At 37.5% G+C, this 24,003-nt stretch overlaps 1 protein-coding gene across 1 annotated transcript in view; it reads right to left on the bottom strand.

Annotated features, from left to right (window-relative positions):
• The window catches only part of DLGAP1 (DLG associated protein 1), a 284,261-nt gene extending 265,906 nt beyond the window's left edge, over positions 1-18,355 (bottom strand). Inside the window, exon 1 of the mRNA XM_026699154.2 lies at positions 17,604-18,355. The gene's annotated coding sequence lies outside the window, so the exon portion shown is untranslated. The remainder of the gene's footprint in view (positions 1-17,603) is intronic.
• Between the last annotated feature and the right edge of the window lie 5,648 nt (positions 18,356-24,003).

The raw sequence follows: 24,003 nt of genomic DNA, 5'->3' as shown, positions 1-24,003 counted from the left end.
AACCAAGAACTGAAGAATAGATGATGCATTTGCTCAGTAAGATAATTCTGAGAATACAATATATAAATCTCAAAAAGGAGTAAGTTGTTAAATATTTTAGAGTCTTAAGAATTAAAGTGGTGGAGTGAGAAAAAGAATATGCAACAGTGGAAAACACACATACACACAGCACACACACAGAGATCTATGTAATACAGGTAAGCCTCAACTTATAACTATAATTGAGCACAAAATTTCTGTTGTTAACTGAGTTTTGCCCATTTTACAACAGTTGTAAAGTGAATCACTGGAGTTGATAAATTAGTAACCCGGTTAAGTGACTTCGCTTGTCAAAAGGTTGCAAAAGGTGATCACATGACCTTGGGACACAGCAATGGTCATAACTTTGAGCCAATTGCCAAGCATCTGAACTTTGATTACATGATTAGAGAGATGGTGCAAAGACTGTAACTGTGAAAAATAGTCATCAGTCACTTTTTTCAGTGGTGTGGTAACTTTGAATGGTCACTAAATGAGCTATTGTAAGTCGAGGACTATCTGTATTTATTCAGTTGCAGGGGAATACTATTGCAGAGTAATGTCATGATTATATCATGCAAATGGACAGGAACTTTTCTTTTAACTTAGGGCAGCTGCAGATTGGAAGTTCTGTTTAAAGCACAGTATGGGGTTTGCTTGCTTATTTGCTTTGGTTAACTGACTTTGATAGCAATATTTTGGGGAGAGACTTTGGGGACTGGGAAAAAAAAAAGGCTTGGGGCCAAGGCACTCTAGGCTATGTGGCTATTTTAAAAATCATCTCGCAGCTTCTCAAAGATGTATACCTTAATTAAAATAGCACTTTGATTAATCCTAGTGCTTTTCATTTATATTTAGTACCTTTCATCTAAATAGAGCAAGCACAAAGTAAAGCAGTTCAAATAAGAAATTGCCAGTCTGTAATTCCACTGGGAAAGAAAGCCAATCAATCAAGAACAATAGACTGAAAGTCATAGGTGTCTTTTTTTAAATGCCTTACCCTCTTCCTGCCTTTTGACCTGCCTTTTTCAATATTTTTATGAAATAACAAAACATGCATAGTATCTTGAAAGGGTATGAATGAATGTCAATGGTTTATATAGTACTTGGTAAATAGAAAAATAGACTGATTATAAATATGAAATATTAATTTTAACAGAACAATTGCATGTTTAACATTTGGACGAAGGGATGTTATATTTGTTATTTGTAGCATTTTAAATTATACACAAGCTGTAATCTCATTTTTATACTTCTTTGAATATAACACTTAATGAGTCCACATTTGTGTGATGGAAGGGGGTGAGAAAATGCCTCACATTTTGCTGATCTCACTTGAATTGTAATTAAAAATATAGCTATATTGTAAGTTACTATAATTTATTTATATTTCATTGAGAGTAACAACTACTAAACTTGACAAAAGAACCTGTTGTATATTGAATAACAGTATGTATTCATTTAATACAGTAAATGTATTTAATAAAAATTAAGACTAATAGAACACATCATAATAAAGACTCCATAAATATATCTTACCAAGATTTTGGGACAATATTTTTGTTGCAGATGCCTGGATATTCATTTTTAAAGCACTCAAAATAACGACACTCATATCTACTCCAAAAGATATATAGCACAACTTCTATGTCTGTCTGTCTGTCTGTCTATCTATCTGTCTCTATCATCTATCTGAAATACTTTGAGCTGAAGACATTGAGCTGTTAATCGTCCCTAATATGCACAAGTTTCTGTATTATGGTCAGAAACAATTTATATGTCTGCTACATAAAACTGAAATATAAGAGCTCATTTTTCTGCAGGAACATGTTAATATTACAAAAATATCAATTATAGAAATAATCAATTACACATGGAAAAACCAGAAGTATGCACTATAGGCCTCTGCATCTGAATATATAATACACACATTTAATAAAATGTGTTGCAAGCCACTGATCAGATTTAGAAACAGATCATGGCTATCATTGTCTATGGAGATTCTCAATCGCCTAGGTTATGGTTGTCTCAAAGGTATTTTTCAAAAAAATAACTGGACTTTTGAAAGTCCAGTTGTCTTTTGAAAAGCACTTTGGAACATGGCCATCATTGTGGAAATGAAGAAATACAAATATTTAGGCATATGTTTCATCCTCTGTATCTATACTACTTCATCAACAAAGGAAAATTCTTGTACTTCGTTGCAATCCTCAAGTTTCCATTTCATCCAAATCATCTGATCCCAAATGTAGCATTTCATCAACTTTCTCTGGCAACAATACACAATATGAATTCAAATAGGAAGTGTTTTAATCAAAATTATCAAATATGTAATAACTTAAGACTTTGAATTTTTAAAATTATATTATTCAAACACTATATTTACATATTGTGAATTTAGAAGGATAAAAATGTTTTTATATTGGAATCTGGGTTCAAACTCAATATTATCTTAGAAAACAACCCCTTAAAACAAGATAGGTATTAAAAATATGAATTCCACTGTTGTAAGAATAATTTGTACTTTTTTCTTCCACCCACAGACATAATGAATTTTCAGACAAGGTAATATGCTCTTAGAATGAGAGCTAAGTGGAGTCTGCGGGAAAAGACTGAAAAAATATAGCAGTGGAAAACATTAGTCATTTGACACAACTGGGACAATATTTTAAGAATTTAAAACATCAGCTTGACCTTCCCCCAATGCAGTTACTTCACTTGAAAGCCACCTACAAAAGTATTTGATGTCCTTATCACATATTGTGGGCATACACAATAGATGAACACACATTTTTCTTTCAACTGAAATCCAGGCTAAGTGCTACTGTGGAAATAGAAAGAGAAAATCATTTACTTAAAACTTATTGAGTAGAACCATATGAAAGTTGATTTATATCGCACATATGTTCAAGAGATCAACAATACTGAGGTTTGTAATAATTTTACCAAATTTGGTCATATCTTACACATATGCCTACTTTAGCTGCTCAACTAAATGCTGATGCTAATTAATAAAAAACTAAGTTGGATTCAATTGCACTGATTTTTATTTCTACAATTATATTTATTTTGCACCATTTATAGAGGATAGGCAACAAAGACATATGAAATTATCTTTAATCACCATATTCAAGACTACATTTTCTTAACATCTCTACATTTTTTACAACCAAAAATCTTTTGGTTTTTACTGAATTTTACATTTTGCTACAATGGATGTTGAGTGTCAGAATTAGATGCAGCTGTCTTCAAGAGAAAGATTTCTGTCAAGAGCATAATGAATTTGTGATAAGTGAACATTTCCTGAAACACTGTTCAAAAGAGGATGTTTATAAAAATGCATAGAACTCCACTAAGGAACATGCATTTTCTGTCCTCCCCCACTCCCTCCCCTCTAATTCACTAAAACATTGAATTATCTGTCTTGTCTTGAGTAAGTAAAATTTTCAGGAATGCTAACAATGCTAAGCATACCACAGATTAACATGGAAAAAAATCTTCATAAAATGTAAAGTATTTTAGCTGTTATATATTTCTGATTCTTTCTGATTTCTGATTCTTTTCTTGTCAGTTTTCCTGATTGTTTTACGTCCTTTACTATTTTTGCTTAATCAGATGGGCCTGCTAGAGGGGTCAAAATACCCAAATACTGCCACAATGAACAGTTCGGCTGAAATTCTCCTTTTTAATGTGTTGCACATGTACACACATGTACAACATGTGTTTAAAAAAAAAGACATTGCTTTGATTGTGCATTGTAATTAAAATGACATAAATGGCATTCTAAACCACGTAACAGTGAATTATTATTAGCTTCTCAAAATTTGAAAACAATAGAAGTGAAATATTAACTTTGGAGGCCCTACTATTCCAATTTTCTGCCCTGAACAGGAAATCTCATATCATCCCAAATGGCTGTCATTTAAAAAATCTTTAACATCATGGATCATTTCATAATTGTAAACTGTAGGCTGTTCTACCACTTAAAAACTCTTAGAGTCAGGAAATTTCTACTTATTTCAAATGTGGATGACTGTCTGTCCTTGTCCTATCCTTCAGTGCTATAGAGAATAAATCCTCACCCTCTGCAATTCTGACTATCCTTAATCTTATCTTCTTTATCCTAAGTATACCTAGTTCTTTTATCTATCCGTTATAGATTTATCCTCCCAGGCACCTTACCATCTTAATCTTTCCTTTCTGAAATATTTACACTTTGTCAGCATCCTTTTTAAAATGTGGCAACCATAACCATAACTAACTGTTGCAGGTGTAGTTTGACCAGTGCAGCGAAGAGCAAAACTGTCATTTCTCATTATCTCAGTGCAATACCTCTGCTGATGTCACCCAAAATTGCATTGACTTTTTTGACAGCACATTGCTGACTCATGATTAATCTGTGGTCTCTAACGATGCACTGGTCCTTCTCTCATATATCATCTACATTGTTCCTATGAATCTGGTTTTTCCTACCTAAATGGATAAACTCATGTTTCTTGCCATTAAACTGTATATTGTTGACTAACTATACTAATATGGTATAAGCCACAAAGACAATTCTGTAGTATTTTGTACAAGGTTCAAAACTCTAGAAAAAAAACAATTATTGTTTCTTAAAAGCTCTTTGAAATAAGCTCTTTTAAGTAAATTTTCGGTTACACCAGCATAATAAACAATGTCCCAAAGAATCAATATTTCATTAACATACTGGTCTATGACCATTATGAGCATTGATTCGATGTATCATTAAAAACTTAAAGAGAGATGCTAACAGCCATTCCACTGGTATATGTCAAGTGTTAAAAGTTATTTTGAAACCCTAAAAAATATTTGTAAAATAATAACTGTTCACCTGTCACCTGTTTATCATCCACCTGACAGAAATGGAGCAGATGGAGACAAGAAAACCAAAGCTGTATATCCTCCCTATTAAGAAACCAGCTGTCGTTCAGCTAGAAAAATTGGTCATTCTAAAGAGGTGTATTGATTTCAAGTTTATTGGCATAGAATATACTTTGTGTGTGTGTGTGTGTGTGTGTGTGTGTGTGTGATATTGTGTCTATTTAATTTCATAATATGTTTTGAATATGCTTAAAACAATTAGGAAACACAAACTATGTACAAAGTACACATTCTATGTACATACTTAAAAACAACCAATGTTTGTATCAGCTTAGTCATCATTTTTACATTGTTGTCATTTCCTTAAAAATTTAATTTATTTAAATGGTTTGTATGGTTGTCCAAAGTAAAAATATGATTCTTCGTCGCTGATGGGAAAATTAAAAATAAATCAGTATAAATGATAAATAAAAAGAAAATTGTTACAATATAAAACAGCATAAACAGAAGCTCAAAATGCATCACGTTTAAATTCCCAAGCTAGATTTACAGGAAAGCTTATCCAATATTCAACATCTTATCTATAAATGTATATTTTTACTTCCATGGTAGGAAATTTATAATAATAATTTTTGAAAAAACAATGAAAACACCTGTTAGGTGTGTTTGATTAGTTGTATTGGAGAGCAGGTCACCACTGGTCATCTCCTTGGCCCCCTCGCGGATTTTGACCTTGGCCCGCACATGGAGCATGTTCCCTTCATGCACCTGATGCACCTCAGCACTGCTGTGGGCCGCTGTCACCACTCAGGCTTCCAGCTGCTCGTGCAGGTCCTTTAGGCTATTGCTGTCACTACCCAGAGCACCAGAGCCACCCAGCATGAAGGAGGTGAAGCAGCCAGCTAGAATGCCTAGAAGAGGTGGTACAGCACACCCAGGTCCAGCAGATAAAAGGCATCTACCACAAGAGGGGAAAGCCAGATCACCCACAGGCTTTGAATTTGACACCCCTGATCTATATTATCTTACTACCTAAAAATACATTTCCTCTGTCTATTCAATAAATGTGTTGGTATTAAAGGAAATTATACATCCAGGCATGTTACTGCATAGTAATTTTTCCTACAAATAGAAGCCAATCTGCATCTTGAAAGAAACAATGAATCCCATCCACATTCGTTCTGAATTTTATTTTTAAATTATTAGGCTCTCTTGATAGTGGAGTAGGATTTATTTTATTTTATCCTCAATTAATTTATAGTACAAAATCTTGTTAAAGCTGCTAATAGTATATCCTGAAAAATAATAAAATATTATTTACAGGTATGAAAAAGGTGTCTATACATTTTTTTTCAAATCAGTATTGTTCAACACTTGACAACAGCTCTAGTTATACTAAAACCTAGCTTTGTCGAACAGTTATTCCTTTTCTAAAGAAACTAGAAAGCAACAAAGACAGCACATCATTCTACTCTATGAACCTAGAGTTCATCGTATAAATTTTACCAAAATAATAGATGTAATCAAGATTTTCCCCAATTTATTTGATTTTTTTCTTTGCCACCCAAGTTCGTCATAATAAATCACTCCAATCACTTCTATTATTCTTCTGTTTAAGCAGATGATTAGGAATTAATTCTAACTCTTTTATTATAATTGTAGGTATATATTCTACACATGTCTTCATTTACATTTGCCAGACTCCATTGTATGGTGTCTATTATGCTGTAGCAGTTTTTCTTTTCTAGAGAAGCAGGCATTCAATTTGATTAATTTACCTCTGATTAGGGAAAATGTTCTCTAAAGTTAGTAAATCACATGTAATTCTTTTTATATCATATCTCTATAGATAGTAGTATATCAGCTGAAGTTTCAAAGACAAATGCTACTACTCAAAAGCATTATAAAAGTTTTTAATGCATACTTCTGGGACTATATATCATGCTCGTAGGCATTTCTGATCAATGGATTTATTGGCTTAAGATTTAAATAGCTCAGGAGATGAGCAAGTGAGATACTGAACTAAATGTCCTTTTCAGATCATATAACAAATAAAAACAAATTGTGGTTTTATATTTTTGTTTCTATTTTATAGCTTTACTTTTTAACATACTGAAAGCCCAACAGATACCTTCATACTTCTATAGTTTAATCTTGTAAATTAATTGTCTGGATTCAATTATCGTTATTAATACTGCCCTGTACCCCAGATTTCTTTAACAGATTGTGAGTTAAATCTGACAATGCCTCCCTGTAAATCAAGGGTCTTCAAACTCGACAGCTTGTGGACTTCAACTCCCAGAATTCCTGAGCTAACATGACTGGAGGAACAATTCTGGGAGTTGAAGTCCACAAATCTAAAAGCTGTCAAATTTGAAGACCCCTGCTGTAATACATGGGAATTTAATACATTAATACATTTAATACATATATTAATAATCTAAAAGTATAAACATTCTATAGTACAAAATTTCACATGAATTTAACTCTAGTTAAGCAGAAAATGTCAAACTGTAAAACGGAAGTAGCATCCCAAACATGTACAGCAGCAAATCACTTCCATTATTATTTCCAAGGAAGCTAATGGACACATCCATGGAATAAGAGTCAAGCTAGACACCATTATCTTTATAATGAAAAAAACAGGAAAAAAATATCAAAAAATATAAAACAAATGATTAAAAAATAAGCAAAGAAAAATACAACAGAAAAAATAACATGTTTAACCTACTGTATGAGTCCCTCATTTCATTATACTTATCATACAAAGTTTATTTCTTTGGGCAACCGGTTCATAAGTAGCAAGAAAATAGTATAATCAAGTCTTCAGAGTATTTGGAATGTGGCCATATTTTTCTCTTTCCAATGTTGCAATTTATTTATTTTTATTCCTCTTTTATTATTTTTATAAATAACATGGTAAGCATACCTAATACTCCTTCCTCCTCTTATTTTCCCTATAACAACCCTGTGAGGTGTGTTGGACTGAGAGTGACTGGAACAAAGATACTCTGCCAGCTTACAATTCCAAACTTTTAACTACAATAAAGGCACAGAGAATCTATTTATATTGCCCAATAGTAAAATTCCATGTACTAGGTATGTAATTCAAGAAAATAGGAACTTCTGAAAATGTTAGCTTTTGTGGCATAGTCACACTTATAAAATCTGCAACTTTCTCCCAAAACTTGAAAAATACAGAATATTCTTTTTGGGAGTATTCACTTTTCTCCAGAAATTTTCTCATATATTTTATTTATTTATTTTATTTTGTCAAGCAATTATAAGATAACAGGTATAAGTGTAAACATAGTTATGAATACATGAAATGGATACATAAAAATAAAAAGAAACAATAGGACAGGGACGGTAGGCACATTGGTGCACTTATGCATGCCCCCTACAGACCTCTTAGGAAAGGGGTGAGGTCGATAGTAGACAGTCTATGGTTGAAGTTTTTGGGTTTGAGGAAGAAACCACAGTCAGAGTATTCCAGACATTGACCACTCTGTTGCTGAAGTCGTATTTTGTGCAATCAAGTTTGGTGTGGTTTACCTTGAGTTTATATCTATTGTGTGCTCTTGTATTGTTATGGTTGAAGCTGAAGTATTCATTGACAGGTAGGACAGTGCAATGTATAATTTTATGTACTATTACTTAGATCAGACCGAAGACGGCATAGTTCTAGGTTGTCTAGGTCTAAAATTCAGCTTGTATTTTATTTTTTGATTTTTTTTTGCCAATATGTAAGACAGGGCATTTATTTGTTGAGATTTGAAGTTGCCATTTGTTTGACCATTCTGATACATAGTCGAGGTCTTTTTTGAAGGGCAGCAGTATTGTCCGTGGTGTTGAATAGCTTTACATCATCAGCAAAGAGAACACAGTTGCTCTTAATATGATCACAGAGGTCATTTATGTAGAGTATGGAGAGAGTTGGTCCTAGAACACTGCTTTGGGGGACACCACTGTTGACAGGTACAGAATTTGATAGGATTCTCCCAATTTTGACCATTTGTTGTCTGTTTGACAGGAATGCTTCTATCCAGTTATGCAGGTGTCCAGAGATACCATAACATTTTAGTTTTAGGAGTAGTTTGTCATGTACCATTGAATCAAAGGCTTTACAGAAGTCTATGTAAATTGCATCTATTGCTTTCCCCTGATCGAGTTGTGTAGTCCATATGTTTTTGCAGTGTAAGAGTTGCAGATTACAGGGTAGTTTTTTTTCTGAAACCAAATTGTTTTTTAGAGAGCAGGTTGTTTGTCTCTAAGTGGAGGATAATGGATTGGTTAATAATTGATTCCATGACTTTACAGGTGATGCAGCATAAAGAGATTGGTCTGTAATTTTCAACTAGGCTAGGATCTTCCTTTTTGAAGATGGGGATGACTGTGGCTACTGACTATTGGTTTGGCAAGGAGCTGGTCCTGAAAGATTTTTCAAACATTATGCTATAATTTATATTATGGGTCACTGAGTTACAGTATCTCTTTTTGTACACACATACCTAAATATTTAATGGATTCAGTACATATACAGAATAGATATTCCTTAAATGTATGACTAACCAAAATTTCACTTATTGGCATCAACTCCAATCTGAACCACTTAATAAAGTATTCTACTATACTACTAAAGGCATATTTCATTTGTATTAATGTTAGAGTAGTAATGTTAGCTTTAGAAATAAACATCATTTGCAAATAAAACCAGTTTATGTTAATAAACTGAATATCACAGTACTCTGTAAATCTTCCTATATTCTCTAATAGCACAAGCCAAGTGTTCCAAACAAATATCAAAAGTCAGGTGAAAGTGGATATCTTTGTCTAGTTCCTCTAAATACTGTAGTGGAAAAGTAGCAGAATACATACCATTAACCTTTACTTTAGAAGTGGGAAACTCATATAGTATCTTAATCCATTTTATGAATTAAGAAATCCAAACCTATTTAATATAACACATATGTACTGCCTGCATACTGTGTCAAAAGCTTTTTCAGCATTTCATAAGATTACAAATTGGTCTTCATTTTTATTCATTTTATTCAAGTCTATTAAATCTATGTTGCCTGCTATTTGCCTAATTTTTATAAACCCCATTTGACTATTCTTAGTAACAAATTATATCACTTGCTATAATCTATTTTCTAGCACTGCTCTTAAGATTTTTTTTAATCTTACTTTTGTATGATACATAAGCAGCAAATTCATCCTTGGATATAAGATTTATATAATTCCCATTCAAAAAGGCAGGAACAATGTTTTTAAATTGAAATCAAAGTATTGCAAAGTCTTTACCCACATCTGCTGAACAAATTATTTATTATTCCATACGAAAACACTGTAATAGCAATTTTTCAATATCTTGAGTGGTTTCTGAAACAAACAATTCAAAATAATTCCACTATTTTGTAATATAAAACAAACATTAATTTTACACTCTTCAACTTGATGATATAAAGTCAATGGTAGTAAAAAATAAGCTAACCTAAAAAAATTCTGATGCACATTTGAATAAAATATGAATTCTATTTTAGTTGGTTACATCAAACACCAAGGATCTAATAAATTCAATTCTTTCATATAGGTGTCAGCATTCCAAGTAACAAACTCCAACACAACAGACTTTTATTTCCCTCATTATTTTTTTTAATATTGGTGTATTTCTATTAAGCTCAGGATCTAATATTTCATTAAAATCTCCCCTATTACCACTTTATCATAAATGCATTCATTCAAGTGTCAAAAACATTGCTAAAATTTAAAAAGAAATTTTAATTTTGATCCATAAACATTAGCCATAGCTATTATAGTTCCAACTATTTTATCACACAAATTAAATAACACCCATTTTCTATCAGTAATAACCTGCTGTTCATCAATTGGAAATATTTTTTAAACCAAAATAGTGACAAATTAGTTGTTGTTGAGGTATATGTCAGCTAAACCTGCCACTTAATCCTTCATTAATAGAGATTTACTGTTTTATCACATGGGCTTCCTACAGATCAGAAATATCTATCCTTAACAATTTGAGATATGCTAAAAATAAATGTTGCTTCTTGGATTCTCATAGTCTCTTTACATTAATACTAATTAATTTCCATTAATTTTATTTGGCCAATTTATCAATGTTTTCCAAATTTCCCAATTACCTCCTTGTATCATTTTAAAAATTTCTAATAATGAACTTTTTATATTTAAATATTCATCATATTTTCTAATATTGCTCACAGACATAGAAAATCCATAAGTCTTGGGAAGTTTGCACTTGACAAAAGGACATATCATTAGCTCTTTTTTAAATATAGGAACAGACCTTTGTAGTGCTTTTGGTCTCAGAGTATTATGTGGGTAATATGAGTCTGTTACTGAGAAGCACAATTTTGTATATAGCGCAGGGTCTAAAACAGGGGTCATCAACCTTTTGGACCTCAGGGACCACCAAACTCATAATTTTAAATCCCAGGGACCACTAATATGAATTCTGACTGACGGTGGCTTGCTGACATTGGTGGGAGAGAGAGAGAGAGAGAGAGAGAGAGAGATCTGATCTAACCCCCCCCCTCTCTCTCTCACACACACACACACACACACACACACACACAGAGGCAGGAGTGGGATTCAAATTTCTTAACAACAGGTTCTGTGGGCATGGCCTAATTTGTGGGTGCGGTTTGGTGATCATGTGACTGACTGGGCATGGCTTGTATATAAATATTATAAATATTTATGTAAATATTGTTTTTTTAATTTTAAAAAGAGCAATGCAGGCAGGCAGATTGAGTTGCTCACAGAATCACAGATTCATTCAGAGATCTATCTATCTGCCTTTGGCTACATCAGTCTGCCGTGACAAATAGAAGCTTCAGTCCTAAGGAAGGTTCAGCATTGCTTAAAAGCAGAGCTGAAGATCTAAAAATTAGCTAGGAAGCAAGAAATTCAACGGTTTCCTGCTTTCTAGCTAATCTAAATCTCCCAGCACAGCAGAACAGCTGATGGTCGAAAAAAGGAAAAATAACAACTTAGCAGGCAAGTTTGCAAGTAAGGAGTGAGTGGGTGGGGAGGGTTCCCATGGCCATGTGGGTGGCGTAGCCTTGCGTTCCCGCGCAGCCTGGATTAATTGCTTTGGGGATGCTCTGGGGGTGCCATTTCTCTGTGGATCACCAAAACTTTCTCGTGGACCACCAGTTGGCTGCGGCTCACTGGTTGGCAACCACTGGTCTAAAAAAAGTTTCTGGGTTTATTGTCTCTTCGAAGACTTTTACAGGTAGTCCTCAACTTAAAACTATCTGTTCAGTGATTGTTCAAAGTTACACAAGTGTCAAAGGACTATTATGAACGATCCCCATTTCAGAACCTATGGTCACATGATCATGATCTGGGTGCTTGGCAACTTATTTGCATTTACAACTGATTTCCAAGCACCTTGCAATCATGTGATTGCCATTTTCACCCTTTCCTGACAGTTTCTTCAAATGACAACGGAAAAGCTGGCAGGGAAGACTGCAAGTTGCTAGATAAGTCTCCTTCATCCAATCACACTCCCATTCTACATTGTACAAGCAAGTTGCACCTGACACTTGTACACACCTTGCACTGTCCCCAATACGCACAGCACCTTCTACATACTCACATTCCTTCCACACCAACACTGTACCCCCCCACACCTTTCCCAGCATTCACTATACCACTGCACATCTCCCGAGCTTATAGCCCTCTCTCCCACACATTCCCACACTCTTGCACACCTCCCCAGCACTCCCATGCAGCCACTCTCTTTTCCCAACCCAGGAGCAGTCATTTACTTGCCTGCCAGGCTGTGACTTGCAACTTCCTGCTAGCTTCCCCACTGACTTTAGTTGTGGAAAGCTAGCAAGAACTTACCTTGCCTAATGACTGTGGAATTCACTTCACAACAGCAACTTGGAACTGCAGAGATTGTCACCTCTAAGCAATGCGACTGGGTTTTACAACTGCATTGCTTAGCAAGAGAAATATTAATCCCAATTATTGTCATTGAGGATTCCCTGTATATCATTGGTTTATATGTGATTCTGCTTATAGTTTATAAACATGGGAGGAAAGTTCCTCCATATGTATTAGACTTTAATTCAATTTCCTTCATCATCAGCCAAAACTACAATAGTAGTGTCTGTGTATTGTTACACATGCATAACAAAATGACTAACTGCAATGGGAAACAAAAATTTGAAAGTTCATTGTTAACATTCCCCTTTACCAATCACATTACAGAGCCATAACCACAACTCTGTAACAAGAATATACAGAAATACATTACCTGGTCATTATAAAAAAGGAAAAATACTAAATCTGCTTAATCCTTGCCAACTGGTTGTTTCACTAGGATATATATGAATTATAACCCCAAAGTCTCACACATAAAGTATTTCATTACATGTACAATTTACTCCTTCCCACTCAACCCACTTCTACAGTGTGGAGAACTTTGTTTGAAATTCCAGCTGGAAGAACAGTTAACATAGCTAGTTAAAACATAAGAATAGTATTTTATGATGCTCAGAATAACACAGAAATCTCTTGAATTCTTAAGAATTGTACACTGAAAGTACAACTCACACAATATTTATCATTCTCCTCTTGAGCTACTGCGATCTATTGTAACCAGGGGTGGGATTCTACCAGTTCGCACCTATTCACTAGAACTGGTTGTTAACATTCTAAGCAGTTTGGAGAACCAGTTGTTAGAACAGATTACTGGCCTAATCCTATAAGGAAGGCAGGAAGAAAACATTCTGGTGTTGCTTACAGAAACTGCCTCTCTGTTAACCCTTATTACATTCTTGGCAGGACTAGACTTCCTGTCTCAGGAACGTCTCTGGAGTTTTTGTCCCCTCCTTTGCTGGTACTTTGCTTGTGTGGAGTGACCATTCAAAGTTACAATGGCACTGAAGAAAGTGACTTATGACCATTTTTCACACTTATGACTGTTGCAGCATCCCCGCAGTCATGAGAGGACAGGCGATGAGATGCGTGCCTCAATGTGAGTGATATTGAGTTGGCAATACCCAGCCAATAACATGAACCCCAAGTCATGTCCATCCAGTCACATGACCACCAAGCCACGCCCACCAATTAAGCCATGCCCATAGTACTGGTTGTTAAAAATTTGAATCCCAACCCTGACTGTAACCACCACATTCTGTCATACATCCTGCTATTCTGAACCAGTCACTAAAGAAAGGAAGAGCAATTTGTGAAGTGGCTGATTTGTACTAGACAACTTTCAAGTTTCTTCTTCCAGATGCTATAAAACAATAGTTTATTTATTTAATATCACATGTCAAAATGGGTTATAAATCATGTACCATAGTATCATAGTTATCCAGTCATTGTGATCCGTTCAGCAAATGACAGAACAACCCAATTCATATCTCAACACTATCTTTGAACCCAGTCAATAATCAAGAGATAATTGCCTATTTATTACAACTAAAGGAATGCTCCCTTTTATAAGTCATTCTGTTGAAAGATATCCAAATAGCTCCAAACAATAACACGAGTTCACTGTTTTATAGTATAGTATAGTTTCCATAGTTAAAGCTATGATGGAGAAAATGTTTTCTCCAGGCCACTGTTATTAAAAAGAATTAGTGCAATGTGCAGTCAAGATTGTCTTCATTATCTGTTCTCTCTATGGAATTCTCTTCTGAGAGAATTTTTAAATAATCTCAATGATACCTGAACTTATTAGCAAGATGAACAGATTCTGCTTTCTTTTTTAGAGAAAACAGAATTATGGATAAGGTTTTTGTTAATTTTAGCAATGTTTGCCTTAGTTAATGAACATGAAGAGAATTTCATAGGTAGAGTGGTATGCTCTTTCAGGTAAATCTAATATATCTTATTTTGCCTTTTAGTTGCAAAGATAATCTTCAGTATTTTAAAATTCAACTTTTTTATCAAATATAGTACTTTTTGAAAGTATTTAAAGTATTTGATTTTTTTCTACCAAATGATGATACTATAATAATAATGATGAAGATTGCTCAATTTGGCCATATTTCAATATCATAAAGAATACCTAAATATTTTATGATACCTATGCAATGTTTAAAATAACACTGTGGCCAGTCTCTGTTATTAGATCTATCTATTACAGGCATAGAGAACAAATATTTATATAACAATAGCTTACCGAAATATTACCACATAGGACTTAAAATATATATAAAAACTCTGCAGCAATCTTTCCCAGCACAATGTCCTTCAGAGTCAGGCTCACCATGGTTGGATATTACCAAATTGGAAATGGCTATACTTCACAATTACTTCCTGAAATCCTATGTATCATAATGAATTCAGTCCAGTTTGTGTCCATACTACATTTTAAAATATTTTATAAAGTATTTAAAATTCACATTCATAGATATCACAAAAGGTTCGATAAGATAACAGATTAGGCAAGTAGTTAGATTTTTTTTAATTGTTATAAAAGTTCAGTTCTGGATAATGATTAAAATGATTAAAGTGTTTATGGATAAAACATACTATTTGCTTTAATTATTTCCAGTTTTAAAAGTAATTAAGGATAATACTAAAGTACTAGAAAAGGACAATAAAGAAACTATTATATTCAATAAATATTGCATAAAATTGACTTAGATCTACTTTTTGACAGCTTTATATGACTGGTTTTTCAATCATAATTTTTTAAATATAAAAACATGTTTTACCAGATAAAATTTTTATTTTAATTAATGGTCATTAATATCTGTGCCCTTTAATAAATATGCCTTTTACAAGGTTGATCAACTATACGTGAGTTTTCATTAATATCTAGGTGTAAATAACATTGATTTAATCTTGTGATAAGGTTTAATAAAGATAACAATTTCAAGGAAGTAACATTTGAATTAAGATGATATTGTTTACTGTTCATCAGTAGTATACATCATCCTTATCTGAAAAATGTGATAAAATATTGTTGTTGTCTCTCCTTAGCTGAAGTCCTCAGTCATAATGGCATATATCACCATATAGAATTTTTATATTTTTTTCAGGCCAATTAGAAAATTATTTACTTATTTTACTTAGACATGAGAATGATTGCTTATGTCTCATTCTAATATTAAAATATGCATGTCTAACATTCTAATTCTATTCATCATTCTAATTCTATTCAGTTCTATAAATAGATCAACTGAAAGTGGTATGTTGGTATTTTTCATATAAAAATATACCTGCATGTTGTTTCTGATTAAAAATATTAAATAATCAATAAGTAACATTTTATTACCTATTAGCAAAAATTGAATTTGTTCTATTGGCAAACATGTATGTTGTTCCAGCATACCATCAGATCCTCATTATTACAAGTATTATTGTTTGAAATAACTTGGAAACCTGACAATAATTGTACTCATAAAGAGCACCAAGCCATATTCATAATCTTCTTCCCTCCTTTGTGCATCTTGACAGCATTGTACTTTATTTCCAAGAGTGAACCTCTTGGCCAACTTAATATCTGACTTCACCCCACAAAAGATCTCCCTATTGCATACTGTTGACCATTGGTGATAGTGATGATGAAGACATCACACAAGGCATTGCTATGCACACTCAAGCCTATCCTGTTTCATATAACTTTACATTTTAAATATAACTTTAAGAAACTTAAATAGTTGGTTAAACATAAATACTGTTCTTAAACAGGGCGAATAGAGTGAGAAGCAAAAGGAGGAATAAAGAAATAGGGAAGCATCCCGCCCAGTTCTCTTGAGCATCTTTGTTCAAAAACAGAGCCCCATCATTATCAGCGTCGTCGTCAAAAAGAGCAATGCAGCTGCCCCGGGGCCGGTAGCTTTGCCTCTCATTTCTGTCTCCTAAAAGGTTCTCCAGCGGCTGCATTTGTGCTAGATGAAAGTACAATTGTCCTCGCCCCCACAAGTCCTGCGCAGGGGTCATTGCTCGCATTCAAGCTACTTATTTAACGCTATTCGTTTAACACAGGATGAATCCTGTCAGGCTTTGACATATCCAATGCGGGGGATGGGGGTGGAGAGGCGGTAAGGGACGCACGCACCACAAAGGGGGGAACCGCTGCCCGGATACAAACGGAGCGTCCGAATGACAGGCCAATGTCCCCACCGTCGGAACAGGCGCCCGAGTTTACCGATTCCCCCTCGCTTAACCGAGGTTCGAGGCTCCCGGGAGGCTCCCTGCGTTTGAATCCGCTCGGAAAGCCTGGCGCAAGCGCGCGCAGAGTCAGCCAGCCACCCAACGACTAGAGAGGGACGCCGCTTAGCCCTAGATGCCCGTTACGTTTCTGGGAGAAATGTGAGCCCCTTAGCCAACCACAGGGAGCAGAGCCAGCGAGGGGAATGGGAAACGCTGGTTGCTGCTGCTGCTGCTGCTCCGCTTTCGGCCGTGCAATATTTCTCAGCACGGACACTTGTGAGAACTCCATTGCTATACTCTCAACGAGGCCCGCGAGAGGCAACGGAGCATCCACCTTTCGGAAGGACGCCGCGGAAATTAGTGCAGAAGAAAGGCTCGCAAAAAAAAAAAAAAAGCTTTGCGTGCGCCTCTTTCCCTGCCCAGAGAGAGAGAGAGAGAGAGAGACGGTCTCTCTCCCTCGTTCGGTCTTTCCGTACACACCCACCCCTCACCGCCCCCCCTCACCCCCTCCTCCAGTCTCATTTATTTTATTTTATTTTTAAAAAGGAAAGAAAGAGAAAGAAAAAGATATTCACCTTCCAGACGACTTGGGCTTTTGTCCCCCACCCAGCGCCAACCGGATACCATCAGGAATATGGAAAGGAACCGAAGGGCTGAAGAACCGGAGAGGAGGGTGGGGGGAACAAGCTTCTCTTCTCGCCCTCAGCAAATCTAGAACCGGCCAAATACCGCAGCAGTGCGGTGATAACAGCGGCCGCCTCCGCCTCAGAAAGCCGAGGGAAAGCAGGCAGCGGCCCTTTGTACCGAGGGGGGCTGCGCGCGACGTGCCACTTGGCAGCTTCGCCTTCTTCTCCTCGGAGTGTAGTCAGCCGAGCAGCCCATGTCCGTCCGTCCCCCCGGATTCTCCCCACCCGCTTACCCTGGGAGATATGCACCCGGGGCGATCGGTCAAGCGGAGCACGCAAGGCAGAAGCCCAAAGGCGGGGTGGGGGGCTGGGGTGGGGTGAGGGGAAGAGATGCGAGGGAGAAGCAGCAGAAGAGGCGGCGTCGGCAGAGGATGCTGTTTAATCCGCATCCGTGAGGAAACCGCTTCAATCGCCACAGCGGCAGCGTGCGGTCTGTTATGCGTACCCCGGAGTACCAGCGGAGCCTTTCTCTGTTTGAGGCGCTCTAACGTGCGTGCCTTTGTAGGCACGTGTGTGCAAGCGCAGAGGGAAAGGCTGTCAGCCAACCCTCCTAACCCTCTGCGTGCCGCGTTAATACCGAAGGAGGAGAGGCGGAGTTCTGCCGTTTCTTTTTGGAGCCCAGCCGCTCGGAGCAAATGCAGGAGCCCCTTCAAATAACGCAGCCACCTTGGTGGCCTTTGTGGGTGTTTAGACGTTGCCTTTCCAAAAGGATGGTTGTCTTTACTCACCAGAGCAAGGACATACCGACGACTAGTCCCAAACGATGTAGCCACAAGCCCCCACCCTTATTTTACCATCAGCCTTTGGTGATGGGATCCTGGGGGTACTGTAGGAAAGCTGTCAGAGTTTTCTGATGGATCTTCTGTACCTTATGCCAGAACTTGTGGTCAAGTAGTTGGGTTGCATTGGGGAACTGTTCTGTGTGATGGGATGGGGATGGTACCCCTGACTGACTAGAAAACTGGGCTTTACACCTGACTCCCTTGCCCCAAAGGTGCTTTTTTCAGGAGGCAACTGGACTTACTTGTTTTTTTCTTTGAAGATATTTCACTTCTCCTCCAAGAAGCTTCTTCATCTCTGACTGGGTGGTGGGGAATGGAAGGATTTATATTTCTTGCAGACAACTGGTCATTTGCATCCTTTTAGAGGGTCCTTGAAGCACTTGATGGTTTATCTATGTCATCAGAGTCACCTGAGTAGTGCTAATGGTTCCTGTAATCTGCAATTTTGGGAGAGCCATTCCTACTGCCATATTATTCAAAAGGTGTTCATCCCAAATTGTATAGCTAAAAGTCTGTAGAGATTCTCAGTCATTCAGGTCATGGTTGTCTCAGAGGTACTTTTTTCAGGAGGCAACTGGGCTTTCTTGTTTTTTTTTTCAGCTGTCTGTAAGGAATATAAATCCTTCCACTCCCCACCATCCAGTCAGTGCTTCTTGGATGAGAAGCAAAATGTCTTCAAAGAAAAAACAAGAAAGTCCAGTTGCCTCCTTTGGGTCAACCATATCCTGGGTGACTGAGAATCTCTGCAGAATCTGACTCCCTAGCCCAGCAACCTAGTACTAACTTATTTACTTGCTCAGGATTTGCTTGTGGGAGGGAATCAGTTCTTCAAAATCTTTTTTTTTTTCACCCCTTTCCTTTGGCCTGTTGAATTGACTGGTGAAGTACATGACAGCTCCACACAATCGTGATACAATTTTACAGTCTTTTTTATTTCCATTCATAAAAGCTGGCTAGTTATTTCCCATAGCTGTTCTGCTGTCTAAGAACTGTGGCTTTCTCTTACTGTTGTACCTCATGCATTTATTATTTCCTTAAAAATGAGTAACAACCCAATTTAAAACTCAGGCCACTAACATCATTCATCTAGACGCAGGGGTGTCAAACTGGCAGTCCGCGGGCCAGATGTGTCACACGCAGGCCACGCCCACCCCAGCTTCGTGAAAGGAAAAAATGTGATACGTCAAATGATGGCAACATGAAGCAGCCAGTTTGACACCCGTGATCTAGAGAATGGTGGCTAAACATATTCCATGGGAATATATGCACAACATGTGCTTTATTCTTTTATTTTGAACTGAAATTGGTATGACTTGGTATGACTTCCTATCAGAGAAAATGCATAAGGAAATGAGGCATCGCTATAGCTATGGGCCTCAGGCAAGGGAGTTGGACAACTAGGTGAGGATGAGACAACTGTGGCCAGAAGTGCCCACTGAACTGCTATTTTATTGTGGAATATTTGGGAAAAGGTGTACCAGCAGTGTCAACAATGTTCATATATCTTGCAATTGTCCTATCAGTCTCCAGTAGAAAAATGTATATGGCCCTTGGATCTATCTTTACATCTATCTTTATATCTATCAGGAATAGACCTGCAGTCATGAGCAATATTGTGCAGTCATTATAACCAAATGAGGAACAAGTAAGCTAATTTTCAGCACAATCAGAAGGGGTATTTTTTGTTTTGAAAAATCATTTTGCTGATTGCTAAAGGCCAGTTTCGCTTTCCAGAAGTTGTAATCGTACTTGTACCCTAGCTATTGGCCAGTAAATTCAGGAAACCAAGAGAATATATTAAGAACAAATGAATAGGTCCATGAGCCCTGCAGGATTGTTAGCACTGGTAAGCTGTATAGAGTGTGATCTGATTAGGACAAAGAAGAGGTTAATGTGCTCCATTCTTAAATCATATTGCATTTGAGACAGTGTTGAAATTCCCTCTTGAGAATGGACTGTGATGGTTTGGGGAAAGCCCATCATTGTCCTAGTGGTGTGGACTCTTAAAGTTTTTTCTGAATCCACAGTAACAAGAGTACTTCTGTCTTCTCTGTCACTAATTCACAACATTTCTTGTAAAGATCAAATTTTACAGGAGTAGGCCAGTGGTGGGATTCAATTTTTTTTACTACTGGTTCTGTAGGCGTGGCTTGGTGGGCATGACAGGGGAAGGAGGCTATAAAATCTCCAGTCAGAGTTGGTATTGGATGGTTCTCTGATCTACTCAAAATTTCCACTACCAGTTCTCCAGAACTGGTCAGAACCTGCTGAATACCACCTCTGGAGTAGGCTATCTAGGTTTTACAGATTTTTCTAAGCAGAGTCCTGCTTGATGTTACAAGAAAGCTGTTCATGCAGCAGTGATTTACATAAAAGCAGAGTGTCAGAAAAATGCTGGCAGTTCGTATTTGTGTTTTATGTGTATTTTGTCATGGGAGCTGCAGGGCTTGTGAAAAGATGGAAGGCACAACGTAACCTTCCTTTGTTGCCTAAATTGAAACCACAAGCAAAGCAGCTTAACCTGGCCAGCTGCAGTAGGCCCCGTTCTCCAGCTGAAGCCCATTTACTTTCCTACTGTGACTTGAATCAATCTTCTTTTAAGCAAGCAAATTCACATATTGACCACAGCCACCTATCACTTTGCAGGTTTAACAGCTCTCACAATGACAAAGCCTAATACAGTCCCTCCAGTCTTTGGAGAACAACACAACGCCAGCCATCATAGCTTCATGCTTGCATGAACATGATTCTCAGAGCAGGGATTCTCAACAAACTGTATTCTTAACTTCCCCCTCTCCACCTTCTTATTACTGATACACATCGATTTAAATAGCTTTCTGAATTCAATAGCTAACATTTCCATTGTAAATTAGTACAATTTCACTTTGTCTACTAACTTTCATTAACGTTTGTTGTGTTACTTAAAATACTTTTCACTGTCTTATTCTGCATAACATGCCTGTTTGGATGGATACAAAGACACACACACACACACACACACACACACACACCCCATTATAAATGATTTCAGAGCTTGTGAATTTGTTATTAAATCAATTTTTGCAGAGTTAGAACAAGATTAATTAAACACTTATCACATTAAGTTCACAAAATGTAAATATAGAGGCAGGTTATAAGCTGGTATTAAAATTCAACTGTTCATGATAGACTAAATGATTTTTACTAAAACTGAGTTTGAATGCATTGGAGTAAAAAGAAAAAAAGAAGGGTTTTCATTTTCTCTTTGTGTATATATGTTTTGCACAAACACTCATATATGCACATGCATACACAAATAGAGATATGCCTAGGTAGTCATTGAGATATCCTGCAGCATAAAACTGATGTGTCTTTGTTATCTTGTAGATTTTAGAATTCAATTTTCCAAATAATGAACTTGAAAATATTATAGAACCAGCTGTTTTGTGCTTGTTTTATGAGTTTCTTCTTTTCATTCTCCGTCGTGCCCCTGTCAGAGTGTGAATCCGAGGAGGAAGCCTGACAGCTGACAGGGAATGGGAGTGTGGCTCCATTGGCTGTGGAAGAGCCTGGGGAGGGGCAAAGTCTAGCTGGGCAGAGCAGGGGAGAAATAGAACAAGGGAGAGGGGGTTCAGAGGAAGAACCAGGCCCACTCCCTCTTCATGTAGGGAGGCATGCAGGGAGGAATGCAGAAGAGAGAACATGGGTTGTGGACACTTACACGGGAGTAAGGAAGGTCCCTGGTTTCCCTTCGTTAGCCACAGCTGGGAAGACAGTTGATAAAGAAAGGCAGGTAGCGTGCAGCAGGCTGTTGGGAGCAAACCTGACTTTATCCTGTGTTGTCGTGGCTTATCTGTGTTCCTGGTGTCTTCTCAACTGTGTGAGTTTTGCCATGCCTTCAAGTCTGAAATTCTTGCTCCTGCCCTGCCAAACTAATTACTTCAGTTAGGCTTGTTTGGACTTTAAGTTACAGTTTGTGTTGATCATGTTTTAGACTTAATTTTCTGCAGTCAAAGGCTATTCCTGGGAGAGTTTTTCTCCAGCCAGAAGGTAACCTGGACATTGGGAGCAAAGTTGGAGATAATAAAGGGGCTCTTATTGATTATCTGATTGTGTTGCCTTTGTGCCATGCCCCGGGTCATCACATTCTCAATATTCTAACATTCAGGGCAATTCTCTACTTTCTTTTAGAAGTGTGATAATTATCCACTATGTATAAATTTTTTCTTGTTCCTGGTTGTATTTGCTCAAGTATCAATGGAAGCCCCATTGCTCATTGGAACTTCAGTGTCAGCCTCAAGATCTCTTCGGGTATCCCAACTATTATCCTTTATTTCTCCCTTAGTATCTCTACTACTAGGCTTACTTCTTTCGGCTGTCATTAGCAACGGGGGGGGGTAATTGTGGGGGGAAGAGAGCTGGAGGTGTTTTGCATTCTTTTACTGTGGGCAGAAGAAGGGGGGATTTCTTCTTTCCAACTTTCCATTTCTTTCCTAGCCTCTATCCTTTTTGCGCAGCTGCGAGGTCTTATCAAAATATGTCAAGGTCAACGGACAGAGGCCTCATCACTACCTGAAGATGCTCACATGATCATATTCGGAACTTTTAATTGGCAGAGACTTCTGGACTTTGGGGGGTGGGAACAATTCCATTTCTTTGTATGTGTGATCTGCGCGCCAAATTCTCACTTCGAATTCCATTTGTAGCTTCCTTTTCATCTTCCAGTAAAAGAAGAACTTTGCTCTGAACCATGGAGTCTGAGTATTTCTTTCTTGGATTTTGAAAGGAGCACATACCGACATTATTCCGAAAGTCCTCATCAGCCCACCCGGAGAAAAACACCAATTTTTCTTCCGAGGGGGTTTTCACATCATGTCATCTCCAGCCAGCGAGGAGGATGAGCAGGGAGCTGTGGGGGGCAGCAAATGCTGTTACCAGAGATGCCAGCCACCGATTTGTTAGCTGACCTTACACTGGAAGAAACTCCAACCGAGATGCCCAGATGGTCGTTAGGAGTTGGATGGAAAAATCCGGAAGACCCCCTCCTGGAATCACTGTAAGTCGAAGAGGTGCGAGGAACGGCTGTGGCAGGGGGAGGAGATGGAATGCAGGCTGGATCAAGCCGGGAAAAGCTTAAGGATGCTTCTGAGAAACCCGGCAGGGCTCCAACGATGAGGGGAAGAGAGAGCGAGTTCAGCCTGGGGAAGTCGGGCTGCCACCACCCCCCTGGCCCATCCCACGCCGGCGCAACCACCAGCTCCCGTCTGGGGAGCCCCAGCAGCGGGGGTAATGCCTAGAAGACGCCACCTGCCCCCCTTAGATGTGAAGTTTGGAGGAAATCCCAAGGACTTGGGGTTTTTCCTGGTGCAGGTTGGAAGCTATATGGCAGAATATGAAAGGGATTTCACCTCTGAAGCAGCCAAAGTAAGATGTGTTACCAGAACCCTGGAGGGGATGGCAGCTGACTGGGTGGTGACTCTGTATAATGATAACTCCCCCAACTGCGAAGCCTTGATGTTTTTATGACT

Source organism: Pseudonaja textilis, chromosome 3 (genome assembly GCF_049901715.1).
Source record: "Pseudonaja textilis isolate UNSWEBS1 chromosome 3, rPseTex1.2, whole genome shotgun sequence".
NCBI classification, from domain to species: Eukaryota; Metazoa; Chordata; class Lepidosauria; order Squamata; family Elapidae; genus Pseudonaja; species Pseudonaja textilis.
Note: the sequence above shows the minus strand (reverse complement) of the source record. Positions and strands in the feature narration are given on the sequence as shown.